Raw genomic sequence first — 13,813 nt, 5'->3', positions numbered from 1 at the left:
GAACGGCAGAAACGGATATTGCCTTCCCTTTAAGTAGAGCGTCAGGGACAGCCTCCCTGGCTTACGGCCATACTAGCCTGAATACGCCCAATCTCGTCCGATCTCGGAAGCTAAGCAGGCTCGGGCCTGGTCAGTATTTGGATGGGAGACCGCCTGGGAATACCAGGTGCTGTAAGCTTTTGCATCTTTTACACACCAAAGGGCGACAAATCACAAGTTTTAACTTTGGATACACGCAATTTCATCATTATTTCAGATTTGACTTCCCCAAATACACAGGCATACAATAGATCTTGTTCTCCAACGTAAACGGTCCCTAGTAACTAGTGTACATTTGTAAATAAATTGAGCATCATGGCTAGAAGTGACTAAATGTTGCCTAATCTTTCTCATCGAGAAATGACACAATTACAGCAACACAAAAAGGAACTCCACCGGACAAAGTTCAGTGCTCACAAGGAGCCTCATTCAACACACACGGTTCCATTCCCATTCATGCAAAGCACGAAAGTGTAAAACTTGGGAACATACTTGAGAGCAAAGATCACATTCAATCTCATTCAAGGCACGGATGTGAATGCAACGGGATGAAATTACTGAAATGATGCCTGCCCTCGAACTGTGATGATGGACTACCCGACTCGCCAATAATATTGGCTTCTGGTGTATTGAAATACAGGAGCTGCTGGATTTGTGTGTTTTCTTACCCCCTCACCATAGTTTGTCAAATGTTTAAACAACTGAACTTATATTCAAGGTTTGTTTCTCTTCATATGTTTTACTGGTTTACATTTGTCTCAGCAACCTGTTGAATGATTCTTCTGCTTTCAAAACAAAATGACAACAGGATGAATGCACACACTTGAAAATACAATACATGCAATGTTATGCATCATAGTGATGCAACCTCCTTTCAGTTTCATACTGCATGTCAATTGAAATCCTTACTGAAATGCACACCTTGTCAAGATTGCGCTTGACTGGCGTGTCAGGCACTCAATTACAGCTGTTTTATCAAGACAATGTGTTCGTTTTGTAATATATAGTTCCGGTCTGGTGTGGCACCCCAGCTAACGCACAACGTTGCCACAATGTTGCCACAACGTTTCGTGTTTGCAGGGACTGTCTGCGGCGCGCTGGTGTGTCCCGGGCTTTAGAGTAGAGAGACAGTTCAACTGTAAGTATGAACGGCAGAAACGGATATTGCCTTCCCTTTAAGTAGAGCGTCAGGGACAGCCTCCCTGGCTTACGGCCATACTAGCCTGAATACGCCCGATCTCGTCCGATCTCGGAAGCTAAGCAGGCTCGGGCCTGGTCAGTATTTGGATGGGAGACCGCCTGGGAATACCAGGTGCTGTAAGCTTTTGCATCTTTTACACACCAAAGGGCGACAAATCACAAGTTTTAACTTTGGATACACGCAATTTCATCATTATTTCAGATTTGACTTCCCCAAATACACAGGCATACAATAGATCTTGTTCTCCAACGTAAACGGTCCCTAGTAACTAGTGTACATTTGTAAATAAATTGAGCATCATGGCTAGAAGTGACTAAATGTTGCCTAATCTTTCTCATCGAGAAATGACACAATTACAGCAACACAAAAAGGAACTCCACCGGACAAAGTTCAGTGCTCACAAGGAGCCTCATTCAACACACACGGTTCCATTCCCATTCATGCAAAGCACGAAAGTGTAAAACTTGGGAACATACTTGAGAGCAAAGATCACATTGAATCTCATTCAAGGCACGGATGTGAATGCAACGGGATGAAATTACTGAAATGATGCCTGCCCTCGAACTGTGATGATGGACTACCCGACTCGCCAATAATATTGGCTTCTGGTGTATTGAAATACAGGAGCTGCTGGATTTGTGTGTTTTCTTACCCCCTCACCATAGTTTGTCAAATGTTTAAACAACTGAACTTATATTCAAGGTTTGTTTCTCTTCATATGTTTTACTGGTTTACATTTGTCTCAGCAACCTGTTGAATGATTCTTCTGCTTTCAAAACAAAATGACAACAGGATGAATGCACACACTTGAAAATACAATACATGCAATGTTATGCATCATAGTGATGCAACCTCCTTTCAGTTTCATACTGCATGTCAATTGAAATCCTTACTGAAATGCACACCTTCTCAAGATTGCGCTTGACTGGCGTGTCAGGCACTCAATTACAGCTGTTTTATCAAGACAATGTGTTCGTTTTGTAATATATAGTTCCGGTCTGGTGTGGCACCCCAGCTAACGCACAACGTTGCCACAATGTTGCCACAACGTTTCGTGTTTGCAGGGACTGTCTGCGGCGCGCTGGTGTGTCCCGGGCTTTAGAGTAGAGAGACAGTTCAACTGTAAGTATGAACGGCAGAAACGGATATTGCCTTCCCTTTAAGTAGAGCGTCAGGGACAGCCTCCCTGGCTTACGGCCATACTAGCCTGAATACGCCCGATCTCGTCCGATCTCGGAAGCTAAGCAGGCTCGGGCCTGGTCAGTACTTGGATGGGAGACTGCCTGGGAATACCAGGTGCTGTAAGCTTTTGCATCTTTTACACACCAGAGGGCGACAAATCACGAGTTTTAACTTTGGATACACGCAATTTCATCATTATTTCAGATTTGACTTCCCCAAATACACAGGCATACAATAGATCTTGTTCTCCAACGTAAACGGTCCCTAGTAACTAGGGTACATTCGTAAATAAATTGAGCATCATGGCTAGAAGTGACTAAATGTTGCCTAATCTTTCTCATCGAGAAATGACACAATTACAGCAACACAAAAAGGAACTCCACCGGACAAAGTTCAGTGCTCACAAGGAGCCTCATTCAACACACACGGTTCCATTCCCATTCATGCAAAGCACGAAAGTGTAAAACTTGGGAACATACTTGAGAGCAAAGATCACATTCAATCTCATTCAAGGCACGGATGTGAATGCAACGGGATGAAATTACTGAAATGATGCCTGCCCTCGAACTGTGATGATGGACTACCCGACTCGCCAATAATATTGGGTTCTGGTGTATTGAAATACAGGAGCTGCTGGATTTGTGTGTTTTCTTACCCCCTCACCATAGTTTGTCAAATGTTTAAACAACTGAACTTATATTCAAGGTTTGTTTCTCTTCATATGTTTTACTGGTTTACATTTGTCTCAGCAACCTGTTGAATGATTCTTCTGCTTTCAAAACAAAATGACAACAGGATGAATGCACACACTTGAAAATACAAAACATGCAATGTTATGCATCATAGTGATGCAACCTCCTTTCAGTTTCATACTGCATGTCAATTGAAATCCTTACTGAAATGCACACCTTCTCAAGATTGCGCTTGACTGGCGTGTCAGGCACTCAATTACAGCTGTTTTATCAAGACAAATGTGTTCGTTTTGTAAAATATAGTTCCGGTCTGGTGTGGCACCCCAGCTAACGCACAACGTTGCCACAACGTGGCATATTAGCAGGGACTGTCTGCGGCGCGCTGGTGTGTCCCGGGCTTTAGAGTAGAGAGACAGTTCAACTGTAAGTATGAACGGCAGAAACGGATATTGCCATCCCTTTAAGTAGAGCGTCAGGGACAGCCTCCCTGGCTTACGGCCATACTAGCCTGAATACGCCCGATCTCGTCCGATCTCGGAAGCTAAGCAGGCTCGGGCCTGGTCAGTACTTGGATGGGAGACCGCCTGGGAATACCAGGTGCTGTAAGCTTTTGCATCTTTTACACACCAGAGCGCGACAAATCACGAGTTTTAACTTTGGATACACGCAATTTCATCATTATTTCAGATTTGACTTCCCCAAATACACAGGCATACAATAGATCTTGTTCTCCAACGTAAACGGTCCCTAGTAACTAGGGTACATTCGTAAATAAATTGAGCATCATGGCTAGAAGTGACTAAATGTTGCCTAATCTTTCTCATCGAGAAATGACACAATTACAGCAACACAAAAAGGAACTCCACCGGACAAAGATCAGTGCTCACAAGGAGCCTCATTCAACACACACGGTTCCATTCCCATTCATGCAAAGCACGAAAGTGTAAAACTTGGGAACATACTTGAGAGCAAAGATCACATTCAATCTCATTCAAGGCACGGATGTGAATGCAACGGGGTGAAATTACTGAAATGATGCCTGCCCTCGAACTGTGAAGATGGACTACCCGACTCGCCAATAATATTGGGTTCTGGTGTATTGAAATACAGGAGCTGCTGGATTTGTGTGTTTTCTTACCCCCTCACCATAGTTTGTCAAATGTTTAAACAACTGAACTTATATTCAAGGTTTGTTTCTCTTCATATGTTTTACTGGTTTACATTTGTCTCAGCAACCTGTTGAATGATTCTTCTGCTTTCAAAACAAAATGACAACAGGATGAATGCACACACTTGAAAATATAATACATGCAATGTTATGCATCATAGTGATGCAACCTCCTTTCAGTTTCATACTGCATGTCAATTGAAATCCTTACTGAAATGCACACCTTCTCAAGATTGCGCTTGACTGGCGTGTCAGGCACTCAATTACAGCTGTTTTATCAAGACAAATGTGTTCGTTTTGTAAAATATAGTTCCGGTCTGGTGTGGCACCCCAGCTAACGCACAACGTTGCCACAACGTGGCATATTAGCAGGGACTGTCTGCGGCGCGCTGGTGTGTCCCGGGCTTTAGAGTAGAGAGACAGTTCAACTGTAAGTATGAACGGCAGAAACGGATATTGCCATCCCTTTAAGTAGAGCGTCAGGGACAGCCTCCCTGGCTTACGGCCATACTAGCCTGAATACGCCCGATCTCGTCCGATCTCGGAAGCTAAGCAGGCTCGGGCCTGGTCAGTACTTGAATGGGAGACCGCCTGGGAATACCAGGTGCTGTAAGCTTTTGCATCTTTTACACACCAGAGCGCGACAAATCACGAGTTTTAACTTTGGATACACGCAATTTCATCATTATTTCAGATTTGACTTCCCCAAATACACAGGCATACAATAGATCTTGTTCTCCAACGTAAACGGTCCCTAGTAACTAGGGTACATTCGTAAATAAATTGAGCATCATGGCTAGAAGTGACTAAATGTTGCCTAATCTTTCTCATCGAGAAATGACACAATTACAGCAACACAAAAAGGAACTCCACCGGACAAAGATCAGTGCTCACAAGGAGCCTCATTCAACACACACGGTTCCATTCCCATTCATGCAAAGCACGAAAGTGTAAAACTTGGGAACATACTTGAGAGCAAAGATCACATTCAATCTCATTCAAGGCACGGATGTGAATGCAACGGGGTGAAATTACTGAAATGATGCCTGCCCTCGAACTGTGATGATGGACTACCCGACTCGCCAATAATATTGGGTTCTGGTGTATTGAAATACAGGAGCTGCTGGATTTGTGTGTTTTCTTACCCCCTCACCATAGTTTGTCAAATGTTTAAACAACTGAACTTATATTCAAGGTTTGTTTCTCTTCATATGTTTTACTGGTTTACATTTGTCTCAGCAACTAGTTGAATGATTCTTCTGCTTTCAAAACAAAATGACAACAGGATGAATGCACACACTTGAAAATACAATACATGCAATGTTATGCATCATAGTGATGCAACCTCCTTTCAGTTTCATACTGCATGTCAATTGAAATCCTTACTGAAATGCACACCTTCTCAAGATTGCGCTTGACTGGCGTGTCAGGCACTCAATTACAGCTGTATTATCAAGACAATGTGTTCGTTTTGTAAAATATAGTTCCGGTCTGGTGTGGCACCCCAGCTAACGCACAACGTTGCCACAACGTTTCGTGTTAGCAGGGACTGTCTGCGGCGCGCTGGTGTGTCCCGGACTTTAGAGTAGAGAGACAGTTCAACTGCAAGCATGAGCGGCAGAAACGGATATTGCCTTCCCTTTAAGTAGAGCGTCAGGGACAGCCTCCCTGGCTTACGGCCATACTAGCCTGAATACGCCCGATCTCGTCCGATCTCGGAAGCTAAGCTGGCTCGGGCCTGGTCAGTACTTGGATGGGAGACCGCCTGGGAATACCAGGTGCTGTAAGCTTTTGCATATTTTACACACCAGAGGGCGACAAATCACGAGTTTTAACTTTGGATACACACAATTTCATCATTATTTCAGGTTTTACTTCCCCAAATACACAGGCATACAATAGATCTTGTTCTCCAACGTAAAAGGTCCCTAGTAACTAGGGTACATTCATAAATAAATTGAGCATCATGGCTAGAAGTGTCTAAATGTTGCCTAATCTTTCTCATCGAGAAATGACACAATTACAGCAACACAAAAAGGAACTCCACCGGACAAAGTTCAGTGCTCACAAGGAGCCTCATTCAACACACACGGTTCCATTCCCATTCATGCAAAGCACGAAAGTGTAAAACTTGGGAACATACTTGAGAGCAAAGATCACATTCAATCTCATTCAAGGCACGGATGTGAATGCAACGGGATGAAATTACTGAAATGATGCCTGCCCTCGAACTGTGATGATGGACTACCCGACTCGCCAATAATATTGGGTTCTGGTGTATTGAAATACAGGAGCTGCTGGATTTGTGTGTTTTCTTACCCCCTCACCATAGTTTGTCAAATGTTTAAACAACTGAACTTATATTCAAGGTTTATTTTTCTTCATATGTTTTACTGGTTTACATTTGTCTCAGCAACCTGTTGAATGATTCTTCTGCTTTCAAAACAAAATGACAACAGGATGAATGCACACACTTGAAAATACAATACATGCAATGTTATGCATCATAGTGATGCAACCTCCTTTCAGTTTCATACTGCATGTCAATTGAAATCCTTACTGAAATGCACACCTTCTCAAGATTGCGCTTGACTGGCGTGTCAGGCACTCAATTACAGCTGTATTATCAAGACAATGTGTTCGTTTTGTAAAATATAGTTCCGGTCTGGTGTGGCACCCCAGCTAACGCACAACGTTGCCACAACGTTTCGTGTTAGCAGGGACTGTCTGCGGCGCGCTGGTGTGTCCCGGACTTTAGAGTAGAGAGACAGTTCAACTGCAAGCATGAGCGGCAGAAACGGATATTGCCTTCCCTTTAAGTAGAGCGTCAGGGACAGCCTCCCTGGCTTACGGCCATACTAGCCTGAATACGCCCGATCTCGTCCGATCTCGGAAGCTAAGCTGGCTCGGGCCTGGTCAGTACTTGGATGGGAGACCGCCTGGGAATACCAGGTGCTGTAAGCTTTTGCATATTTTACACACCAGAGGGCGACAAATCACGAGTTTTAACTTTGGATACACACAATTTCATCATTATTTCAGGTTTTACTTCCCCAAATACACAGGCATACAATAGATCTTGTTCTCCAACGTAAAAGGTCCCTAGTAACTAGGGTACATTCATAAATAAATTGAGCATCATGGCTAGAAGTGTCTAAATGTTGCCTAATCTTTCTCATCGAGAAATGACACAATTACAGCAACACAAAAAGGAACTCCACCGGACAAAGTTCAGTGCTCACAAGGAGCCTCATTCAACACACACGGTTCCATTCCCATTCATGCAAAGCACGAAAGTGTAAAACTTGGGAACATACTTGAGAGCAAAGATCACATTCAATCTCATTCAAGGCACGGATGTGAATGCAACGGGATGAAATTACTGAAATGATGCCTGCCCTCGAACTGTGATGATGGACTACCCGACTCGCCAATAATATTGGGTTCTGGTGTATTGAAATACAGGAGCTGCTGGATTTGTGTGTTTTCTTACCCCCTCACCATAGTTTGTCAAATGTTTAAACAACTGAACTTATATTCAAGGTTTATTTTTCTTCATATGTTTTACTGGTTTACATTTGTCTCAGCAACCTGTTGAATGATTCTTCTGCTTTCAAAACAAAATGACAACAGGATGAATGCACACACTTGAAAATACAATACATGCAATGTTATGCATCATAGTGATGCAACCTCCTTTCAGTTTCATACTGCATGTCAATTGAAATCCTTACTGAAATGCACACCTTCTCAAGATTGCGCTTGACTGGCGTGTCAGGCACTCAATTACAGCTGTTTTATCAAAACAATGTGTTCGTTTTGTAATATATACTTCCGGTCTGGTGTGGCACCCCAGCTAACGCACAACGTTGCCACAATGTTGCCACAACGTGGCGTGTTAGCAGGGACTGTCTGCGGCGCGCTGGTGTGTCCCGGGCTTTAGAGTAGAGAGACAGTTCAACTGTAAGTATGAACGGCAGAAACGGATATTGCCTTCCCTTTAAGTAGAGCGTCAGGGACAGCCTTCCTGGCTTACGGCCATACTAGCCTGAATACGCTCGATCTCGTCCGATCTCGGAAGCTAAGCAGGCTCGGGCCTGGTCAGTACTTGAATGGGAGACCGCCTGGGAATACCAGGTGCTGTAAGCTTTTGCATCTTTTACACACCAGAGGGCGACAAATCACGAGTTTTAACTTTGGATACACGCAATTTCATCATTATTTCAGATTTGACTTCCCCAAATACACAGGCATACAATAGATCTTGTTCTCCAACGTAAACGGTCCCTAGTAACTAGGGTACATTCATAAATAAATTGAGCATCATGGATAGAAGTGACTAAATGTTGCCTAATCTTTCTCATCGAGAAATGACACAATTACAGCAACACAAAAAGGAACTCCACCGGACAAAGTTCAGTGCTCACAAGGAGCCTCATTCAACACACACGGTTCCATTCCCATTCATGCAAAGCACGAAAGTGTAAAACTTGGGAACATACTTGAGAGCAAAGATCACATTCAATCTCATTCAAGGCACGGATGTGAATGCAACGGGATGAAATTACTGAAATGATGCCTGCCCTCGAACTGTGATGATGGACTACCTGATTCGCCAATAATATTGGGTTCTGGTGTATTGAAATACAGGAGCTGCTGGATTTGTGTGTTTTCTTACCCCCTCACCATAGTTTGTCAAATGTTTAAACAACTGAACTTATATTCAAGGTTTGTTTCTCTTCATATGTTTTACTGGTTTACATTTGTCTCAGCAACCTGTTGAATGATTCTTCTGCTTTCAAAACAAAATGACAACAGGATGAATGCACACACTTGAAAATACAATACATGCAATGTTATGCATCATAGTGATGCAACCTCCTTTCAGTTTCATACTGCATGTCAATTGAAATCCTTACTGAAATGCACACCTTCTCAAGATTGCGCTTGACTGGCGTGTCAGGCACTCAATTACAGCTGTTTTATCAAGACAATGTGTTCGTTTTGTAAAATATAGTTCCGGTCTGGTGTGGCACCCCAGCTAACGCACAACGTTGCCACAACGTTGCCACAACGTGGCGTGTTAGCAGGGACTGTCTGCGGCGCGCTGGTGTGTCCCGGGCTTTAGAGTAGAGAGACAGTTCAACTGTAAGTATGAACGGCAGAAACGGATATTGCCTTCCCTTTAACTAGAGCGTCAGGGACAGCCTCCCTGGCTTACGGCCATATTAGCCTGAATACGCCCGATCTCGTCCGATCTCGGAAGCCAAGCAGGCTCGGGTCTGGTCAGTACTTGGATGGGAGACCGCCTGGGAATACCAGGTGCTGTAAGCTTCTTCACCTTTTACACACCAGAGGGCGACAAATCACGAGTTTTAACTTTGGATACACACAATTTCATCATTATTTCAGATTTTACTTCCCCAAATACACAGGCATACAATAGATCTTGTTCTCCAACGTAAACGGTCCCTAGTAACTAGGGTACATTCGTAAATAAATTGAGCATCATGGCTAGAAGTGACTAAATGTTGCCTAATCTTTCTCATCGAGAAATGACACAATTACAGCAACACAAAAAGAACTCCACCGGACAAAGTTCAGTGCTCACAAGGAGCCTCATTCAACACACACGGTTCCATTCCCATTCATGCAAAGCACGAAAGTGTAAAACTTGGGAACATACTTGAGAGCAAAGATCACATTCAATCTCATTCAAGGCACGGATGTGAATGCAACGGGATGAAATTACTGAAATGATGCCTGCCCTTGAACTGTGATGATGGACTACCCGACTCGCCAATAATATTGGCTTCTGGTGTATTGAAATACAGGAGCTGCTGGATTTGTGTCATTTCTTACCCCCTCACCATAGTTTGTCAAATGTTTAAACAACTGAACTTATATTGAAGGTTTGTTTCTCTTCATATGTTTTACTGGTTTACATTTGTCTCAGCAACCTGTTGAATGATTCTTCTGCTTTCAAAACAAAATGACAACAGGATGAATGCACACACTTGAAAATACAATACATGCAATGTTATGCATCATAGTGATGCAACCTCCTTTCAGTTTCATACTGCATGTCAATTGAAATCCTTACTGAAATGCACACCTTCTCAAGATTGCGCTTGACTGGCGTGTCAGGCACTCAATTACAGCTGTTTTATCAAGACAATGTGTTCGTTTTGTAAAATATAGATCCGGTCTGGTGTGGCACCCCAGCTAACGCACAACGTTGCCACAACGTGGCGTGTTAGCAGGGACTGTCTGTGGCGCGCTGGTGTGTCCCGGGCTTTAGAGTAGAGAGACAGTTCAACTGTAAGTATGAATGGCAGAAACGGATATTGCCTTCCCTTTAAATAGAGCGTCAGGGACAGCCTCCCTGGATTACGGCCATACTAGCCTGAATACGCCCGATCTCGTCCGATCTCGGAAGCCAAGCAGGCTCGGGCCTGGTTAGTACTTGGATGGGAGACCGCCTGGGAATACCAGGTGCTGTAAGCTTTTGCACCTTTTACACACCAGAGGGCGACAAATCACGAGTTTTAACTTTGGATACACACAATTTCATCATTATTTCAGATTTTACTTCCCCAAATACACAGGCATACAATAGATCTTGTTCTCCAACGTAAACGGTCCCTAGTAACTAGGGTACATTCGTAAATAAATTGAGCATCATGGCTAGAAGTGACTAAATGTTGCCTAATCTTTCTCATCAAGAAATGACACAATTACAGCAACACAAAAAGGAACTCCACCGGACAAAGTTCAGTGCTCACAAGGAGCCTCATTCAACACACACGGTTCCATTCCCATTCATGCAAAGCACGAAAGTGTAAAACTTGGGAACGTACTTGAGAGCAAAGATCACATTCAATCTCATTCAAGGCACGGATGTGAATGCAACGGGATGAAATTACTGAAATGATGCCTGCCCTCGAACTGTGATGATGGACTACCCGACTCGCCAATAATATTGGGTTCTGGTGTATTGAAATACAGGAGCTGCTGGATTTGTGTGTTTTCTTACCGCCTCACCATAGTTTGTCAAATGTTTAAACAACTGAACTTATATTCAAGGTTTGTTTCTCTTCATATGTTTTACTGGTTTACATTTGTCTCAGCAACCTGTTGAATGATTCATCTGCTTTCAAAACAAAATGACAACAGGATGAATGCACACACTTGAAAATACACTACATGCAATGTTATGCATCATAGTGATGCAACCTCCTTTCAGTTTCATACTGCATGTCAATTGAAATCCTTACTGAAATGCACACCTTCTCAAGATTGCGCTTGACTGGCGTGTCAGGCACTCAATTACAGCTGTTTTATCAAGACAATGTGTTCGTTTTGTAAAATATAGTTCCGGTCTGGTGTGGCACCCCAGCTAACGCACAACGTTGCCACAACGTGGCGTGTTAGCAGGGACAGTCTGCGGCGCGCTGGTGTGTCCCGGGCTTTAGAGTAGAGAGACAGTTCAACTGTAAGTATGAACGGCAGAAACGGATATTGCCTTCCCTTTAAGTAGAGCGTCAGGAACAGCCTCCCTGGCTTATGGCCATTCTAGCCTGAATACGCCCGATCTCGTCCGATCTCGGAAGCCAAGCAGGCTCGGGCCTGGTCAGCACTTGGATGGGAGACCGCCTGGGAATACCAGGTGCTGTAAGCTTTTGCACCTTTTACACACCAGAGGGCGACAAATCACGAGTTTTAACTTTGGATACACACAATTTCATCATTATTTCAGATTTTACTTCCCCAAATACACAGGCATACAATAGATCTTGTTCTCCAACGTAAACGGTCCCTAGTAACTAGGGTACATTCGTAACTAAATTGAGCATCATGGCTAGAAGTGACTAAATGTTGCCTAATCTTTCTCATCGAGAAATGACACAATTACAGCAACACAAAAAGGAACTCCACCGGACAAAGTTCAGTGCTCACAAGGAGCCTCATTCAACACACACGGTTCCATTCCCATTCATGCAAAGCAAGAAAGTGTAAAACTTGGGAACATACTTGAGAGCAAAGATCACATTCAATCTCATTCAAGGCACGGATGTGAATGCAACGGGATGAAATTACTGAAATGATGCCTGCCCTCGAACTGTGATGATGGACTACCCGACTCGCCAATCATGTTGGGTTCTGGTGTATTGAAATACAGGAGCTGCTGGATTTGTATGTTTTCTTACCCCCTCACCATAGTTTGTCAAATGTTTAAACAACTGAACTTATATTCAAGGTTTGTTTCTCTTCATATGTTTTACTGGTTTACATTTGTCTCAGCAACCTGTTGAATGATTCTTCTGCTTTCAAAACAAAATGACAACAGGATGAATGCACACACTTGAAAATACAATACATGCAATGTTATGCATCATAGTGATGCAACCTCCTTTCAGTTTCATACTGCATGTCAATTGAAATCCTTACTGAAATGCACACCTTGTCAAGATTGCGCTTGACTGGCGTGTCAGGCACTCAATTACAGCTGTTTTATCAAGACAATGTGTTCGTTTTGTAATATATAGTTCCGGTCTGGTGTGGCACCCCAGCTAACGCACAACGTTGCCACAATGTTGCCACAACGTGGCGTGTTAGCAGGGACTGTCTGCGGCGCGCTGGTGTGTCCCGGGCTTTAGAGTAGAGAGACAGTTCAACTGTAAGTATGAACGGCAGAAACGGATATTGCCTTCCCTTTAAGTAGAGCGTCAGGGACAGCCTCCCTGGCTTACGGCCATACTAGCCTGAATACGCCCGATCTCGTCCGATCTCGGAAGCTAAGCAGGCTCGGGCCTGGTCAGTACTTGGATGGGAGACCGCCTGGGAATACCAGGTGCTGTAAGCTTTTGCATCTTTTACACACCAGAGGGCGACAAATCACGAGTTTTAACTTTGGATACACGCAATTTCATCATTATTTCAGATTTGACTTCCCCAAATACACAGGCATACATTAGATCTTGTTCTCCAACGTAAACGGTCCCTAGTAACTAGGGTACATTCGTAAATAAATTGAGCATCATGGCTAGAAGTGACTAAATGTTGCCTAATCTTTCTCATCGAGAAATGACACAATTACAGCAACACAAAAAGGAACTCCACCGGACAAAGTTCAGTGCTCACAAGGAGCCTCATTCAACACACACGGTTCCATTCCCATTCATGCAAAGCACGAAAGTGTAAAACTTGGGAACATACTTGAGAGCAAAGATCACATTCAATCTCATTCAAGGCACGGATGTGAATGCAACGGGATGAAATTACTGAAATGATGCCTGCCCTCGAACTGTGATGATGGACTACCCGACTCGCCAATAATATTGGGTTCTGGTGTATTGAAATACAGGAGCTGCTGGATTTGTGTGTTTTCTTACCCCCTCACCATAGTTTGTCAAATGTTTAAACAACTGAACTTATATTCAAGGTTTGTTTCTCTTCATATGTTTTACTGGTTTACATTTGTCTCAGCAACCTGTTGAATGATTCTTCTGCTTTCAAAACAAAATGACA

The 13,813-nt window shown here is 43.4% G+C and overlaps 12 non-coding genes across 12 annotated transcripts; all 12 read left to right on the top strand.

Annotated features, from left to right (window-relative positions):
- Positions 1 to 59: 59 nt before the first annotated feature.
- Positions 60 to 178, top strand: LOC136742219 (5S ribosomal RNA). The gene has a single exon (XR_010814843.1). It is a non-coding gene; the product is annotated as a 5S ribosomal RNA (ribosomal RNA).
- Positions 179 to 1,244: 1,066 nt separating this feature from the next.
- On the top strand, positions 1,245 to 1,363 carry LOC136742087 (5S ribosomal RNA). Its single transcript, XR_010814717.1, has one exon. It is a non-coding gene; the product is annotated as a 5S ribosomal RNA (ribosomal RNA).
- Positions 1,364 to 2,429: 1,066 nt separating this feature from the next.
- LOC136742078 (5S ribosomal RNA) lies at positions 2,430 to 2,548 on the top strand. Its single transcript, XR_010814708.1, has one exon. It is a non-coding gene; the product is annotated as a 5S ribosomal RNA (ribosomal RNA).
- A 1,056-nt stretch (positions 2,549 to 3,604) lies between these two features.
- On the top strand, positions 3,605 to 3,723 carry LOC136741964 (5S ribosomal RNA). Its single transcript, XR_010814598.1, has one exon. It is a non-coding gene; the product is annotated as a 5S ribosomal RNA (ribosomal RNA).
- Positions 3,724 to 4,779: 1,056 nt separating this feature from the next.
- On the top strand, positions 4,780 to 4,898 carry LOC136742008 (5S ribosomal RNA). The gene has a single exon (XR_010814642.1). It is a non-coding gene; the product is annotated as a 5S ribosomal RNA (ribosomal RNA).
- A 1,055-nt stretch (positions 4,899 to 5,953) lies between these two features.
- LOC136742071 (5S ribosomal RNA) lies at positions 5,954 to 6,072 on the top strand. The gene has a single exon (XR_010814702.1). It is a non-coding gene; the product is annotated as a 5S ribosomal RNA (ribosomal RNA).
- Positions 6,073 to 7,127: 1,055 nt separating this feature from the next.
- LOC136742070 (5S ribosomal RNA) lies at positions 7,128 to 7,246 on the top strand. The gene has a single exon (XR_010814701.1). It is a non-coding gene; the product is annotated as a 5S ribosomal RNA (ribosomal RNA).
- Positions 7,247 to 8,312: 1,066 nt separating this feature from the next.
- LOC136742120 (5S ribosomal RNA) lies at positions 8,313 to 8,431 on the top strand. Its single transcript, XR_010814748.1, has one exon. It is a non-coding gene; the product is annotated as a 5S ribosomal RNA (ribosomal RNA).
- Positions 8,432 to 9,497: 1,066 nt separating this feature from the next.
- Positions 9,498 to 9,616, top strand: LOC136742222 (5S ribosomal RNA). Its single transcript, XR_010814846.1, has one exon. It is a non-coding gene; the product is annotated as a 5S ribosomal RNA (ribosomal RNA).
- A 1,054-nt stretch (positions 9,617 to 10,670) lies between these two features.
- LOC136742096 (5S ribosomal RNA) lies at positions 10,671 to 10,789 on the top strand. Its single transcript, XR_010814725.1, has one exon. It is a non-coding gene; the product is annotated as a 5S ribosomal RNA (ribosomal RNA).
- A 1,055-nt stretch (positions 10,790 to 11,844) lies between these two features.
- LOC136742251 (5S ribosomal RNA) lies at positions 11,845 to 11,963 on the top strand. The gene has a single exon (XR_010814872.1). It is a non-coding gene; the product is annotated as a 5S ribosomal RNA (ribosomal RNA).
- Positions 11,964 to 13,029: 1,066 nt separating this feature from the next.
- LOC136741962 (5S ribosomal RNA) lies at positions 13,030 to 13,148 on the top strand. Its single transcript, XR_010814596.1, has one exon. It is a non-coding gene; the product is annotated as a 5S ribosomal RNA (ribosomal RNA).
- Positions 13,149 to 13,813: the final 665 nt, after the last annotated feature.

This window comes from Amia ocellicauda, unplaced genomic scaffold (genome assembly GCF_036373705.1).
Source record: "Amia ocellicauda isolate fAmiCal2 unplaced genomic scaffold, fAmiCal2.hap1 HAP1_SCAFFOLD_73, whole genome shotgun sequence".
NCBI lineage: Eukaryota > Metazoa > Chordata > Actinopteri > Amiiformes > Amiidae > Amia > Amia ocellicauda.
The sequence above is the reverse complement of the archived record's forward strand: the minus strand, read 5'-3'. Positions and strand labels throughout refer to the sequence as shown.